General features: G+C 36.7%; 1 non-coding gene across 1 annotated transcript; it reads right to left on the bottom strand.

The window, feature by feature from the left end:
• Window positions 1-9,252: 9,252 nt before the first annotated feature.
• Window positions 9,253-9,360, bottom strand: LOC112768194 (small nucleolar RNA R71). Its single transcript, XR_003185637.1, has one exon. It is a non-coding gene; the product is annotated as a small nucleolar RNA R71 (small nucleolar RNA).
• Window positions 9,361-14,491: the final 5,131 nt, after the last annotated feature.

The raw sequence follows: 14,491 nt of genomic DNA, 5'->3' as shown, positions 1-14,491 counted from the left end.
TAGAATATATCTAGCATGGTCTATTCTGAAAACATGTCAGATGGACATCTTTTGGTCAGCTGCTTGTATCTTTCCCAAGCTTCATAGAGGGATTCACCATCTTTTTGTTTGAAGGTTTGAACATCCACTCTCAGCTTGCTCAGCTTTTGAGGAGGAAAGAATTTATCCAAGAAGGCAGTGACCAGCTTATCCCAGGAGTCCAGGCTATCCTTAGGTTGTGAATCCAACCATGTTCTAGCTCTGTCTCTTACAGCAAAAGGGAAAAGCATGAGTCTGTAGACTTCAGGATTAACTCCATTCATCTTTACAGTATCACAGACTTGCAAGAACTCAGTTAAAAACTGATAGGGATCTTCAGATGGAAGCCCATAAAACTTGCAGTTTTGTTGCATTAGTGCAACTAGTTGAGGCTTAAGCTCAAAGTTATTGGCTCCAATGGCAGGAATGGAGATGCTTCTTCCATCAAACTTGGACGTTGGCTTTGTGAAGTCACCAAGCATTCTCCTTGCATTATTATTATTATTATTTTTGGCTGCCATGTCCTTCTCTTGTTCGAAAATTTCTGAAAGGTTGTTTCTGGATTGTTGTAATTTAGCTTCTCTTAATTTTCTCTTCAGAGTCCTTTCAGGTTCTGGATCAACTTCAACAAGAGTGCCTTTTTCCCTGTTCCTGCTCATATGAAAGAGAAGAAAACAAGAAAAGAAAAAGGAATCCTCTATGTCACAGTATAGAGATTCCCTTATGTTAGTAGAAGAAGAAGGGGGTAGAAGAATGAAGAAGGATGGATTTGTAGATGAAGAGAGGTGAAGAGAGGTGTTAGTAATTAAATAATTAAATAGAAGAAGAAAAGAGAAGAGAATTTTCGAAAATAATTTTTGAAAAAGGAGTTAGTAATTTTCGAAAATTAGAGATAAAATGTAATTAAAATTTTAAAGCATGAAACAATTAATTAATTAAAAAGAATTTTTGAAAAAGAGAGAAATATTTTCGAAAATAGAAGAGGGGGAAGTAGTTAGGTAATTTTGAAAAAGATAAGAAACAAACAAAAAGTTAGTTAGTTGATTGAAAAAGATTTGAAATCAAATTTGAAAAAGATAAGAAGATAAGAAGTTTAGATAGGATATTTTGAAATCAAATTTTGAAAAAGGTAAAATTTTTGAAAAAGATAAGATAAAAGATAAAAAGATATATTTGAAAAAGATATTTTGAAAAAGATTTAATTTTTAAAAAGACTTAACTAACAAGAAACTACAAGATAAGATTCTAGAACTTAAAGATTGAACCTTTCATAACAAGAAAGTAACAAACTTCAAATTTTTGAACCAATCACATTACTTGTTAGTTAATTTTCGAAAATTAGATATAAAAGATAAGAAAAAGATTTTGAAAATATTTTGAAAAATAATTTTGAAATTTTTGAAAATGATAAAAAAATGAAAAAGATATGATTTTTGAAAAAGATTTTGAAAAGATAAGATTTTTAAAATTGAAATTTTGACTTGACTTGTAAGAAACAACTAATTTTAAAAATTTTTGACCAAGTCAACCCAAAATTTCGAAAATTTGGAGGAAAATAAGGAAAAGATATTTTTTTATTTTTGAATTTTTTAAAGAAAAACACAAAAATGACCCAAAACATGAAATTTTTGGATCAAGACACAAGACGCATGCAAGAATGCTATGAATGTCAAGATGAACACCAAGAATACTTTGAAGATCATGATGAACATCAAGAACATTATTTTGAAAAATTTTTGATGCAAAGAAAACATGCAAGACACCAAACTTAGAAATCTTTAATGCATGAAAAATATGGATGCAAAGATGCACATGAAAAACAACAAAAGACACAAAAGAAGAAATCATCGGGATCAAACAAGAAGACTTGTCAAGAACAACTTGAAGATCATGAAGAACACTATGAATGCATGGGATTTTCGAAAAAAAATGCAAGAAAAATTTTAAAAGCATGCAATTGACACCAAACTTAAAAATCAACACAATACTCAAACAAGAAACACAAAATATTTTTGATTTTTTTGATTTTCTAATTTTTTTGTATTTTTATTAATTTTTTTCGAAAATATAGTTTGGAAAAACGAAAAAGAAAAAGAAAAATTTTTGAAAAAGATTTTTGAAAAGAAAATTACCTAATCTGAGCAACAAGATGAACCGTCAGTTGTCCATACTCGAACAATCCCCGGCAACGGCGCCAAAAACTTGGTGGACGAAATTGTGATTCCTATTTTCTTGTAATTGGATTTTAGAAATTGGCACTAGTGGACACAACTCCGTTCAACTAACCAGCAAGTGTACTGGGTCGTCCAAGTAATAAACCTTACGTGAGTAAGGGTCGAATCCACAGAGATTGTTGGTATGAAGCAAGCTATGGTCACCTTGCAAATCTCAGTTAGGCAGATTAAAAATGGTTTATGGGTTTTCGAATAATTAATAATAAAAAGAAGAAATAATAAAAGGGATAGAACACTTATGCAGATTTATTGGTGGGAATTTCAGATAAGCGGATGGAGATGCTGTAGAGCTCTTGGACGCCTGTTCTCCTACTCCTTCTACTCAGTCCTTCTTACTCCTTTCCATGGCAAGCTTTGTATAGGGGTTCACCATCAACTGTGGCTACTTTCATTCCTCACGGGGAAATATCCTGTGCGGCTGTCACTCGCACAGCTAACCAGTCTGGAGGCATCACCCATGGCTGATGGCTACATCCCATCCTCGCAGTGAAAACTATGCTAACGCACTCTGTCACAGTACGGCTAATCACCGGTTGGTTCCCGCTCCTACTGGAATAGAATCCCTCTTTTGCGTCTGTCACTAACGCCCAGCAGGTTAAAGTTTGAAGCACGTCACGGTCATTCATTACCGGAATCCTACTCGGAACACCACAGACAAGGTTGAACTTTCCGGATTCCCAGGATCCTACTCGGAATACCACAGACAAGGTGAGACTTTCCGGACCCTCATAAATGCCGCCATCTATCTAGCTTATACCACGAAGATTCTGTTGGGGAATCTAAGAGATACACATTCAAGCTCTGTTGCATGTAGAACGGACATGGTTGTCAATCACGCGCATTCATAAGTGAGAATGATAATGAGGGTAATCTGACTCATAACATTCATCATGTTCTTGGGTACGAATGAATATCTTGGAATAAGAATAAGAGAGATTTGAATAAAAGAAGATAGAATTTCATTAATACTTGAGGTACAGTAGAGCTCCACACCCTTAATCTATGGTGTGCAGAAACTCCACCGTTGAAAATACATAAGCAAAGAGTTCAGGCATGGCCGAATGGCCAGCCTCCCTAACGTGATCAATGATCCCCTAAGATGAAGAATAAAACAAAACTGAGATCAAAGATGTCTAATACAATAGATAAATGTCCTATATATACTAGACTAGCTACTAGGGTTTATATGAGTAAGTAATTGATGCATAAATCCACTTCCGGGGCCCACTTGGTGTATGCTTGGGCTGAGCTTGATCATTCCACGAGCTAAGGCATTTCTTGGTGTCAAACTCCAGGTTATGACGTGTTTTGGGCGTTCAACTCCGGATCATGACGTTTTTCTGGCGTTTAACTCCAGACAGCAGCGTGTACTTGGCGTTTAACGCCAAGTTACGTCGTCAATCTTCGAATAAAGTATGGACTATTATATATTGCTGGAAAGCCCTGGATGTCTACTTTCCAACGCCGTTGAGAGCGCGCCAATTGGAGTTCTGTAGCTCCGGAAAATCCATTTCGAGTGCAGGGAGGTCAGATTCCAACAGCATCAGTAGTCCTTTTGTCAGCCTTCTTTAGAGTTTTGCTCAAATCCCTCAATTTCAGTCAGAATTTACCTGAAATCACAGAAAAACACACAAACTCATAGTAAAGTCCAGAAATGTGAATTTAACATAAAAACTAATGAAAACATCCCTAAAAGTAGCTTAAACTTACTAAAAACTATATGAAAACAATGCCAAAAAGCGTATAAATTATCCGCTCATCAATGCCACAGACACATAACTGGGTGAACCTTTTCAGATTGTGACTCAGCTTTGCTAAAGTCCCCAGTTAGAGGTGTACAGAGTTCTTAAGAACACTCTTTTGCTTTGGATCACGACTTTAACCACTCAGTCTCAAGCTTTTCACTTGGACCTGCATGCCACAAGCACATGGTTAGGGACAGCTTGATTTAGCCGCTTAGGCCTGGATTTTATTTCCTTAGGCCCTCCTATCCATTAATGCTCAAAGTCTTGGATCCTTTTTACCCTTGCCTTATGGTTTAAAGGGCTATTGGCTTTTTCTGCTTGCTTTTTCTTTTTCTTTTTTTTGCCACTTTTTTTTCTCTTTTTTCGCTTTTTTTCACTGCTTTTTCTTGCTTCAAGAACCAATTTCATGATTTTTCCGATTATCAATAACATTTCTCTTTGCTCATCATTCTTTCAAGAGCCAAGAACTTTAACGTTCATAAACAACAAGATAAAAAATATGCACTATTCAAGCATTTATTCAGAGAACAAAAAGTATTGCCACCACATCAAAATAATTAAACTAATTTCAAGATAAAATTTGAAATCCAAGTACTTCTTGTTCTTTTGTAATTAAGCACATTTTTCATGTATGAGAGGTGAAGGATTCATGGAGTTATTCATAGCTTTAAGACATAGACACTAGACACTAATGATCATGTAGTGAAGACATAAACATAGATAGAACATATAGCATTCAGCTGAAAAACAAAAATTAAATAGACAAGGAGATTAAGGAATGAGTCCACCTTAGTGAGGGTGGCATCTTCCTCCTCTTGAAGAACCAATGGTGCTCTTGAGCTCCTCTATGTCTCTTCCTTGCCTTTGTTGCTCCTCCTTCATAGCTCTTTGATCTTCTCTAATCTCATGGAGAATGATGGAGTGCTCTTGGTGTTCCACCCTTAATTGCTCCATGTTGTAACTCAAACTTTCCAAAGAAGTGTTGAGTTGCTCCCAATAATTGTGTGGAGGAAATTGCATCCCCTTAGGCATCTCAGGGAATTCTTGATGAGGGAATTCCTCATGCTCTTGTTGAGTGCCACAACTTCATAGAAGTAGTCTTGATGGACCTTTGAGATGAATCTCTCCATCTCCCATGACTCAGAGGTGGGGGCAGTTGCCTTTCCTTTCCTCTTTTTAGAGGCTTCTGATGAGTGGATAATTCATACGCTTTTTGGCATTGTTTTTAGATAGTTTTTAGTATAATCTAGTTAATTTTAAGGATGTTTTCATTAGTTTTTATGCTAAATTCACATTTTTGGACTTTACTATGAGTTTGTGTTTTTTTCTGTGATTTCAGGTAATTTCTGGCTGAAATTGAGGGACCTGAGCAAAACGCTGATAAGGAGGCTGACAAAGGACTGCTGATGCTATTGGAATCTGACTTCCCTGCACTCGAAATGGATTTTTTGGAGCTACAGAACTCCAAATGGCACGCTCTTAATGGCGTTGGAAAGTAGACATCCGAGCTTTCCAGCAATAAATAATAGTCCATACTTTATTCGAAATTATACGACGTAAACTGGAGCTCAGCACCAGTTCCATGCTGCATTATGGAGTCAAACGCCAGAAACACGTCACGAACCAGAGTTGAACGCCAAAACCACGTTACAACTTGGCGATAAAGTCCAAAAGAAGTCTCAGCTCGTGTAAAGATCAAGCTCAGCCCACACACACCAAGTGGGCCCCAGAAGTGGATTTCTGCATCAATTACTTACTTCTGTAAACCCTAGTAGCTAGTTTAGTATAAATAGAACTTCTTACTAGTGTATTAGAGTCTTTTGACCACGTTATATCTTTGGTCTCAATTTTATTTTATTATTCATCTTAGAAGACTATTGATCACGTTTTGGGGAGTGGCCATTCGACCATGCCTGAACCTTCATCACTTATGTATTTTTAACGGTGGAGTTTCTACACACCATAGATTAAGGGTGTGGAGCTCTGCTGTACCTCAAGTTTCAATGCAATTACTACTATTTTCTATTCAATTCCGCTTGTTCTTATTCTAAGATATTTGTTGCACTTCAACATGATGAATGTGATGATCCGTGACACTCATCATCATTCTCACCTATGAATGCGTGACTGACAACCACTTCCGTTTTACCTTAGACCGGGCACATATCTCTTGGATTCGTTAATCAGAATCTTCGTGGTGTAAGCTAGAATTGATGGCAGCATTCATGGGAATCCAGAAAGTCTAACCTTGTCTGGGGTATTCCGAGTAGGATTCCGGGATTGAATGACTGTGACGAGCTTTAAACTCGCAATTGTAGGGCGTGATGACAAACGCAAAAGAATCAAGGGATTCTATTCTAACATGATCGAGAACCAACAGATGATTAGCCGTGCTGTGACAGAGCATTTGGACCATTTTCACTGAGAAGATGGGATGTAGCCATTGACAATGGTGATGCCCTACATACACCTTGCCATGAAAAGGAGTAAGAAAGATTGGATGAAAGCAGTAGGAAAGCAGAGATTCAGATGGAACACAGCACCTCCATGCACTTATCTGAAATTCCCACTATTGAATTACATGAGTAACTCTATCTTTATTTTGTTTTATTTATTTACTATTCGAAAACTCCATAACATTTATTATTCGCCTAACTGAGATTTACAAGATGACCATAGCTTGCTTCATAACAACAATCTCCGTGTGGTCGACCCTTACTCACGTAAGGTATTACTTGGACGACCCAGTGCACTTGCTGGTTAGTTGTGCGGAGTTGTGACTAAGTGTGATTCACGTTTGAGAGCGCTACCAAGTCTTTGGAGCCATTGTTGATGATCAAAATTTTGTGCACCAAGTTTTTGGCGCCGTTGCCAGGGATTGTTCGAGTTTGGACAACTGACGATTCATCTTGTTGCTCAGATTAGGTAATTTTCTTTTTATTTTCTTTTCAAAAAGTTTTCAAAAATATTTTTCAAAATTTTTTTCTTTGTTTTTGAAAAATTATTCAAAATTTTTAAGAATGAATTCTAGTGTTTCATAAAGTATGTTGAAGCTTGGTTGGCTGTAAAGCCATGTCTAACTCAATTGGATTGAGGCTTCAAAACCATCAGCATAGAGGCAAGTTAATTGGAATATCAGTTGTTACATGCCTGATTTATATCTTCTAAAGCTGGCTGGCTATTAAGCCATGCCCAACCCTTGGATTGGAGCTTTAGACTAACATTGAAAGATTCCTGGAATTCTTATTAAAAATTTTGAATCTCTTAATTTCTTCTCCTATATGTTTTTTCGAAAAAAATAAAAGAAAATACAAAAAAAAATCATAAAATCATAAAAAACCAAAAATATTTTGTGTTTCTTGTTTGAGTCTTGAGTCAATTTTTAATTTTGGTGTCAATTGCATGTTTTTAAAAATTTATGCATTATTTTTCAAAAATTCATGCATTCATGGTGTTCTTCATGATCTTCAAGTTGTTCTTGGTAAGTCTTCTTGTTTGATCTTGATGTTTTCTTGTTTTCTATCTTTTTTTTTGTTTTTCATATGCATTTATGCATTCATATTGTCTAAGCATTAAAGATTTCTAAGTTTGGTGTCTTGCATGTTTTCTTTGCATAAAATTTTTTTTCAAAAATATGTTCTTGATGTTCATCATGATCTTCAAAGTGTTCTTGGTGTTCATCTTGACATTCATAGTGTTCTTGCATGCATTAAGTGTTTTGATCCAAAATTTTTATGTTTTGGGTCATATTTGTGTTTTTCTCTCTCATAATTAAAAATTAAAAAAAATCAAAAAATATCTTTTCCTTTTTTTCTCAAAATTTCGAAAATTTGAGTTGACTTAGTCAAAAAAAATTTTAAAATTATTTGTTTCTTGTAAGTCAAGTCAAATTTTCAAATTTTAAAAAAAATCTTATCTTTTCAAAACTTTTTCAAAAATCAAATCTTTTTCATTTTTTTATTATTAATTTTCGAAATTTATTTTTTTAAATTATTTTTCAAAAATCTTTTTCTTAATTTTATCTTTATTTTCGAAAATTATGCTAACAGTTAATATGATTGATTCAAAAATTTGAAGTTTGTTACTTTCTTGTTAAGAAAGGTTCAATCTTTAAATTCTTGAATCTTTTATTTTAGTTTCCTGTTAGTAAAGTAATCAATTTTAATTTTAATCATATCTTTTTATCTTATCTTTTATATCATATCTTTTTCAAAAGTTTATCTTTTTCAAAAGTTTGATTTTAAAATATCTTTTCTAACTTCTTATCTTCTTATCTTTTCAAATTTGATTTTCAAATCTTTTTCAACTAACTATTTGACTTTTTGTTTGTTTCTTATCTTTTTTAAAACCACCTAACAACTTTTCTCTCTCTCTAACTTTCAAAAATACCTCCCTCTTTTTCAAAAATTCTTTCTTTAATTAATTAATTGTTTTAAATTTAAATTTTAATTTCATTTCTTATCTTTATATTCGAAAATCATTTAACTCCTTTTCAAAATTTAATTTCGAAAATTTCTCCCTCTCTTATCTTTTCCTATTTATTTATTCATTTACTAACACCTCTCTTTACCTCTCTTCATCTCAAATCACTGCCCCTATCCTTACCCTTGTGTTTGGATTCTCCTTTCTTTATTCCCTTCTTCTTCTTCTAATAATAAGGAACCTCTTTACTGTGACATAGAGGATTCCTCTTCTTTTTCTATTCTCTTCTCTTTCATATGAGCAAGAACAAGGAAAAAGGCATTCTTGTTGAAGCTGATCCAGAACCTGAAAGGACTCTGAAGAGGAAACTAAGAGAAGCTAAATTACAACAATCCAGAGACAACCTTACTGAAATTTTTGAGCAAGAAAAGGAGATGGCAGCCGAACCCAACAACAATAATGCAAGAAGGATGCTTGGTGATTATACTACACCTATTTCCAAGTTTGATGGAAGAAGCATCTCAATTCCTGCCATTGGAGCAAACAATTTTGAGCTGAAACCTCAACTAGTTGCTCTAATGCAACAGAACTGCAAGTTTCATGGACTTCCATCAGAAGATCCCTATCAGTTTTTAATTGAGTTCTTGCAGATCTATGAGACTGTAAAGACGAATAGAGTAGATCCTGAAGTCTACAGGCTCATGCTTTTCCCTTTTGCTGTAAGAGACAAAGCTAGAACATAGTTGGATTCACAACCTAAGGATAGCTTGGACTCATGGGATAAGCTGGTCGCAGCCTTCTTGGCTAAATTCTTTCCTCCTCAAAAGCTAATCAAGCTTAGATTGGATGTTCAGACATTCAAACAAAAAGATGGTGAATCCCTCTATGAAGCTTGGGAAAGATACAAGCAGATGACCAAAAGGTGTCCTTCTGACATGCTTTCAGAATGGACCATTCTGGATATATTCTATTATGGTCTGTCTGAGTTATCTAAGATTTCACTGGACCATTCTGCAGGTGGATCCATTCACCTAAAGAAAACGCCTGCAGAAGCTCAAGAACTTATTGACATGGTTGCAAATAACCAGTTCATGTACACTTCTGAGAGTAATTCCGTGAATAATGGGACGCCTCAGAGGAAGGGAATTCTTGAGATTGATGCTCTGAATGCCATATTGTCTCAGAACAAAATGTTGACTCAACAAGTCAACATGATTTCCCAAAGTCTGAATGGATGGCAAAATGCATCCAACAGTACTAAAGAGGCATCTTCTGAAGAAGAAGCTTATGATCCTAAGAACCCTACAATAGCAAAACTAAATTATATGGGTGAACCTAATGGAAACACCTATAATTTATCATGGAAAGATCATCCAAATTTCGCATGGAAGGATAAAAAAAAGCCTCAACAAGGCTTTAATAATGGTCGAAGAAATAGGCTCAGCAATATCAAGCCTTATCCATCATCTTCTCAGTAACAGATAGAGAATTATGAACAGAGTACCTCTAACTTAGCAAATTTAGTCTCTGATCTGTCTAAGGCCACTTTAAGTTTCATGAGTGAAACAAGGTCCTCCATCAAAAATCTGGAGGCACAAGTGGGCCAGCTGAGTAAGAAAATCACTGAAACTCCTCCTAGTACTCTCCCAAGCAATACTGAAGAAAATCTAAAAAGAGAGTGCAAGGCCATTGATATAATCAATATGGCTGAACCTAGAGAGGAAGGAGAGGACGTGAATCCTAATGAGGAAGACCTCATGGGACATATCTCAAGCAAGAAGGAGTTCCCTATTGAGGACCTAAAGGAATCTGAGGCTCATATAGAGACTATAGAGATTCCATTAAATCTCCTTCTGCCATTCATGAGCTCTGAAGATTATTCTTCCTCTGAAGAGGATGAAGATGTAACTGGAAAGTAAGTTGCTCAATATCTAGGAGCCATCATGAAGCGGAATGCCAAGTTGTTTGGTAATGAGACTTGGGAAGGTGAACCTCCCTTGCTCATTAGTGAACTAGATACATTGGGTTCTACAAACTTTACCTCAAAAGAGACAAGATCTTGGCAAATTCTTAATACCCTGTACCATAGGCACCATGACCTTTGACAAGGCTCTGTGTGACCTAGAGTCAGGCATAAATCTTATGCCACTCTCTGTAATGGAGAAACTGGGAATCATTGGGGTACAGCCTGCCATATTCTCATTACAAATGGTAGACAAGTCAGTAAGACAAGCTTATGGATCGGTAGAGGACGTGTTGGTAAAGGTTGAAGGCCTTTACATCCCTGCTGATTTCATAATCTTAGACACTAGGAAGGAGGAGGATGAATGCATCATTCTTGGAAGACCTTTCCTAGCCACAGCAAGAGCTGTGATAGATGTTAACAGAGGAGAATTAGTCCTTCAATTGAATGGGGACTACCTTGTGTTTAAGGCTCAAGGATCTTCTTCTTTAACAATGGAGAGGGAGCATGAAAATCTTCTCTCAGTACAGAGTCAAACAAAGCCCCCACAATCAAACTCTAAGTTTGGTGTCAAGAGGCCACAGCCAAACTCTAAGTTTGGTGTTGAATCCCCACATCCAAACTCTAAGTTTGGTGTTGGGAGTCTACAACATTGACCTGATCACCTGTGAGGCTCCATGAGAGCCCACTGTCAAGCTATTGACATTAAAAAAGCGTTTATTGGGAGGTAACCCAATTTTTATTTATCTAATTTTATTTTATTTTCATTGTTCTTTTATGTTTTATTAGGTTCATGATCATGTGGAGTCACGAAAAAAATATTAAAATTAAAAACAGAATAAAAAATAGCAGAAGAAAAATCACACCCTGAGGAGAGCTGGCGCTGAACGCCAGAAACAAGCATGGAACTAGCGTTCAACGCCAGAAACATGCTGCAGTTGGGCGTTGATCGCCCAGAACATGCATCACCTCGGCGTTTAAACACCAGAATTGCATGCAAAGGCATTTTATATGCCTAATTGGTGCAGGGATGTAAATCCTTGACACCTCAGGATTTGTGGACCCCACAGGATCATCTCAGGATCTGTGGACTCCATAGGATCCCCACCTACCATATTCTCCCCTCTTCTCAACATTCATCCTCTCTTTCCAATAAAACACTCTTCCCCAAAACCCTTCATCAATCACCTCAATCTCTCTCCCCAATTACCCCCTTCACCACTCACATCCATCCACTCTTCCCTATAAACCCCACATACCTTCAAAATTCAAAATTTCTTTCCCACCCAAACCCACCCTAAATGGCCGAACCTACTCCATCTCCCCTCACTATATAAACCCCTCCATTCTCCTTAATTTTCACACAATACAACCCCCTCTTCTACACCTTGGCCGAATACACCTCCCCTACTCTCCTCCATATTTTCTCTTCTTCTTCATCTTTTCTTTCTTCTCTTGCTCGAGGGCGAGCAATATTCTAAGTTTGGTGTGGTAAAAGCATAAGCTTTTTATTTTTCCATTATCATTGATGGCACCTAAGGCCGGAAAAACCTCTAGAAAAGGGAAAGGAAAGACAAAAGCTTCCACCTCAGAGTTATGGGAGATGGAAAAATTCATCTCCAAAGCCCATCAAGACCACTTCTATGATGTTGTGGCCAAGAAGAAGGTGATCCTCGAGGTCCCTTTCAAACTCAAGAAAAATGAGTATCCGAAAATCCGACATGAGATCTAAAGAAGAGGTTGGGAAGTTCTAACCAATCCCATCTAACAAGTCGGAATCCTAATGGTCCAAGAGTTCTATGCCAATGCATGGATCACTAGGAACCATGATCAAAGTAAGAACCCAAACCCAAAGAATGATCTTACAATGGTTCGGGGGAAATACTTAGATTTTAGTCCGGAAAATGTGAGGTTGGCGTTCAACTTGCCCATGATGCAAGGAGATGCACGCCCCTACACTAGAAGGGTCAACTTTAATCAAAGGTTGGACCAAGTCTTTATGGACATATGTGTGGACGGAGCTCAATGGAAAAGAGACTCTAAAGGCAAGCCGGTTCAACTAAGAAGACTGGACCTCAAGCCTGTGGCTAGAGGATGGTTAGAGTTCATCCAATGCTCCATCATCCCCACTAGCAACCGATCTGAAGTTACTGTGGATCGAGCCATCATGATCCATAGCATCATGATTAGAGAGGAAGTAGAAATTCATGAAGTTATCTCCCTTAAATTCTACAAAATAGCCAATAAGCCCTCTACTTTGGCAAGGCTAGCTTTTCCTTATCTTATTTGCCATCTATGTTACTCAGCTGGAGTTATCATAGAAGGAGACATCCTCATTGAGGAGGATAAACCCATCACTAAGAAAAGGATGGAGCAAACAAGAGAGCCCACTCATGGACCCCAAGAGATGCATGAAGAAGCTCATCACCAAGAAATCCCGGAGATGCCTCAAGGGATGCACTTTCCTCCTAACAACTATTGGGAACAACTCAACACTTCTCTTGAAGATTTGAGTTACAATATGGATCAATTAAGGGTGGAACATCAAGAGCACTCCATCATTCTCCATGAAATTAGAGAAGATCAAAGAGCAATGAGGTGGAGTCAAGGACATCATTGGTTCTTCAAGAAGAAAACGCCACCATCACTAAGGTGGACTCATTCCTTGTTCTTATTTTTCTGTTTTTTGGTTTTTATGCTTATTATGTCATCTATATTTGTGTCTCTGTTACATGATCATTAGTATTTAGTAACTATGTCTTAACGCTATAAATAATTCAATGAATCCTTCACCTCTCTTAAATGAAAAATGTTTCTAATTCAAAAGAACAAGAAGTACATGAATTTCAAAATTATCCTTGAATTTAGTTTAATTATATTGATGTGGTGACAATACTTTTTGTCTTCTGAATGAATGCTTGAACAGTGCATAATTTTGATCTTGTTGTTTATGAATGTTAAAATCGTTGGCTCTTAAAAGAATGATGAACAAAGAAAAATGCTATTGATAATCTAAAAAATCATGAAATTGATTCTTGAAGCAAGAAAAAGCAGTGAAAAAGCAAAAGCTTGCGAAAAAAATAGAAAGAAAAAGAAAAAGCAAGTAGAAAAAGCCAATATCCCTTAAAACAAAAAGGCAAGGGTAAAAAGGATCTAAGGCTTTGAGCATCAATGGATAGGAGGGTGGTGGACGAAATTGTGATTCATATGTTATTGTATTTTGTAAAATTCATTGCTCTTTCTTTCCCTGGCAATGGCACCAAAAACTTGGTGCCAAAACCATGGTTCACAACTATGTGTGGGCACAACTTCGTTCAACTAACCAGCAAATGTACTGGGTCGTCCAAGTAATAAACCTTACGTGAGTAAGGGTCGATCCCACAGAGATAGTTGGTATGAAGCAAGCTATGGTCATCTTGTAAATCTCAGTCAGGCAGATAATAATTGATTATGGAATTTGGAAAATCAAATAATAATGAATAAACATAAAATAAAGATAAAGTTACTCATGTATTTCCATGGTGGGAATTTCAGATAGGTGTATGGAGATGCTGTGCTCCTCCTGAATCTCTGCTTTCCTACTGCTTCATCCGATCCTTCTTACTCCTTTCCATGGCAAGCTGTATGTAGGGCATCACCGTTGTCAATGGCTACATCCCATCCTCTCAGTGAAAAAGGTCCAAATGCTCTGTCACAGCACGGCTAATCATCTGTCGGTTCTCAATCAGGTTGGAAAAGAATCCCTTGATTCTTTTGTGTCTTTCACTAATGCCCAGCCTTCAGGAGTTTGAAGCTCGTCACAGTCATTCAATCCCGGAATCCTACTCGGAATACCACAGACAAAGTTAGACTTTCCGGATTCCCATGAATGCTGCCATCAATTCTAGCTTATACCACGAAGATTCTGATTAAGGAATCCAAGAGATATGCGCCCGGCCTAAGGTAGAACGGAAGTGGTTGTCAGTCACGCGCGTTCATAGGTGAGAATGATGATGCGTGTCACGGATCATCACATTCGTCAAGTTGAAGTGCAACGAATATCTTAGAACAGAAATAAATCGAATTGAATAGGAAATAATAGTAATTGTATTGAAACTTGAGGTACAGCA

The sequence above is a fragment of the Arachis hypogaea genome, chromosome 2, assembly GCF_003086295.3.
Source record: "Arachis hypogaea cultivar Tifrunner chromosome 2, arahy.Tifrunner.gnm2.J5K5, whole genome shotgun sequence".
NCBI lineage: Eukaryota > Viridiplantae > Streptophyta > Magnoliopsida > Fabales > Fabaceae > Arachis > Arachis hypogaea.
Note: the sequence above shows the minus strand (reverse complement) of the source record. Positions and strands in the feature narration are given on the sequence as shown.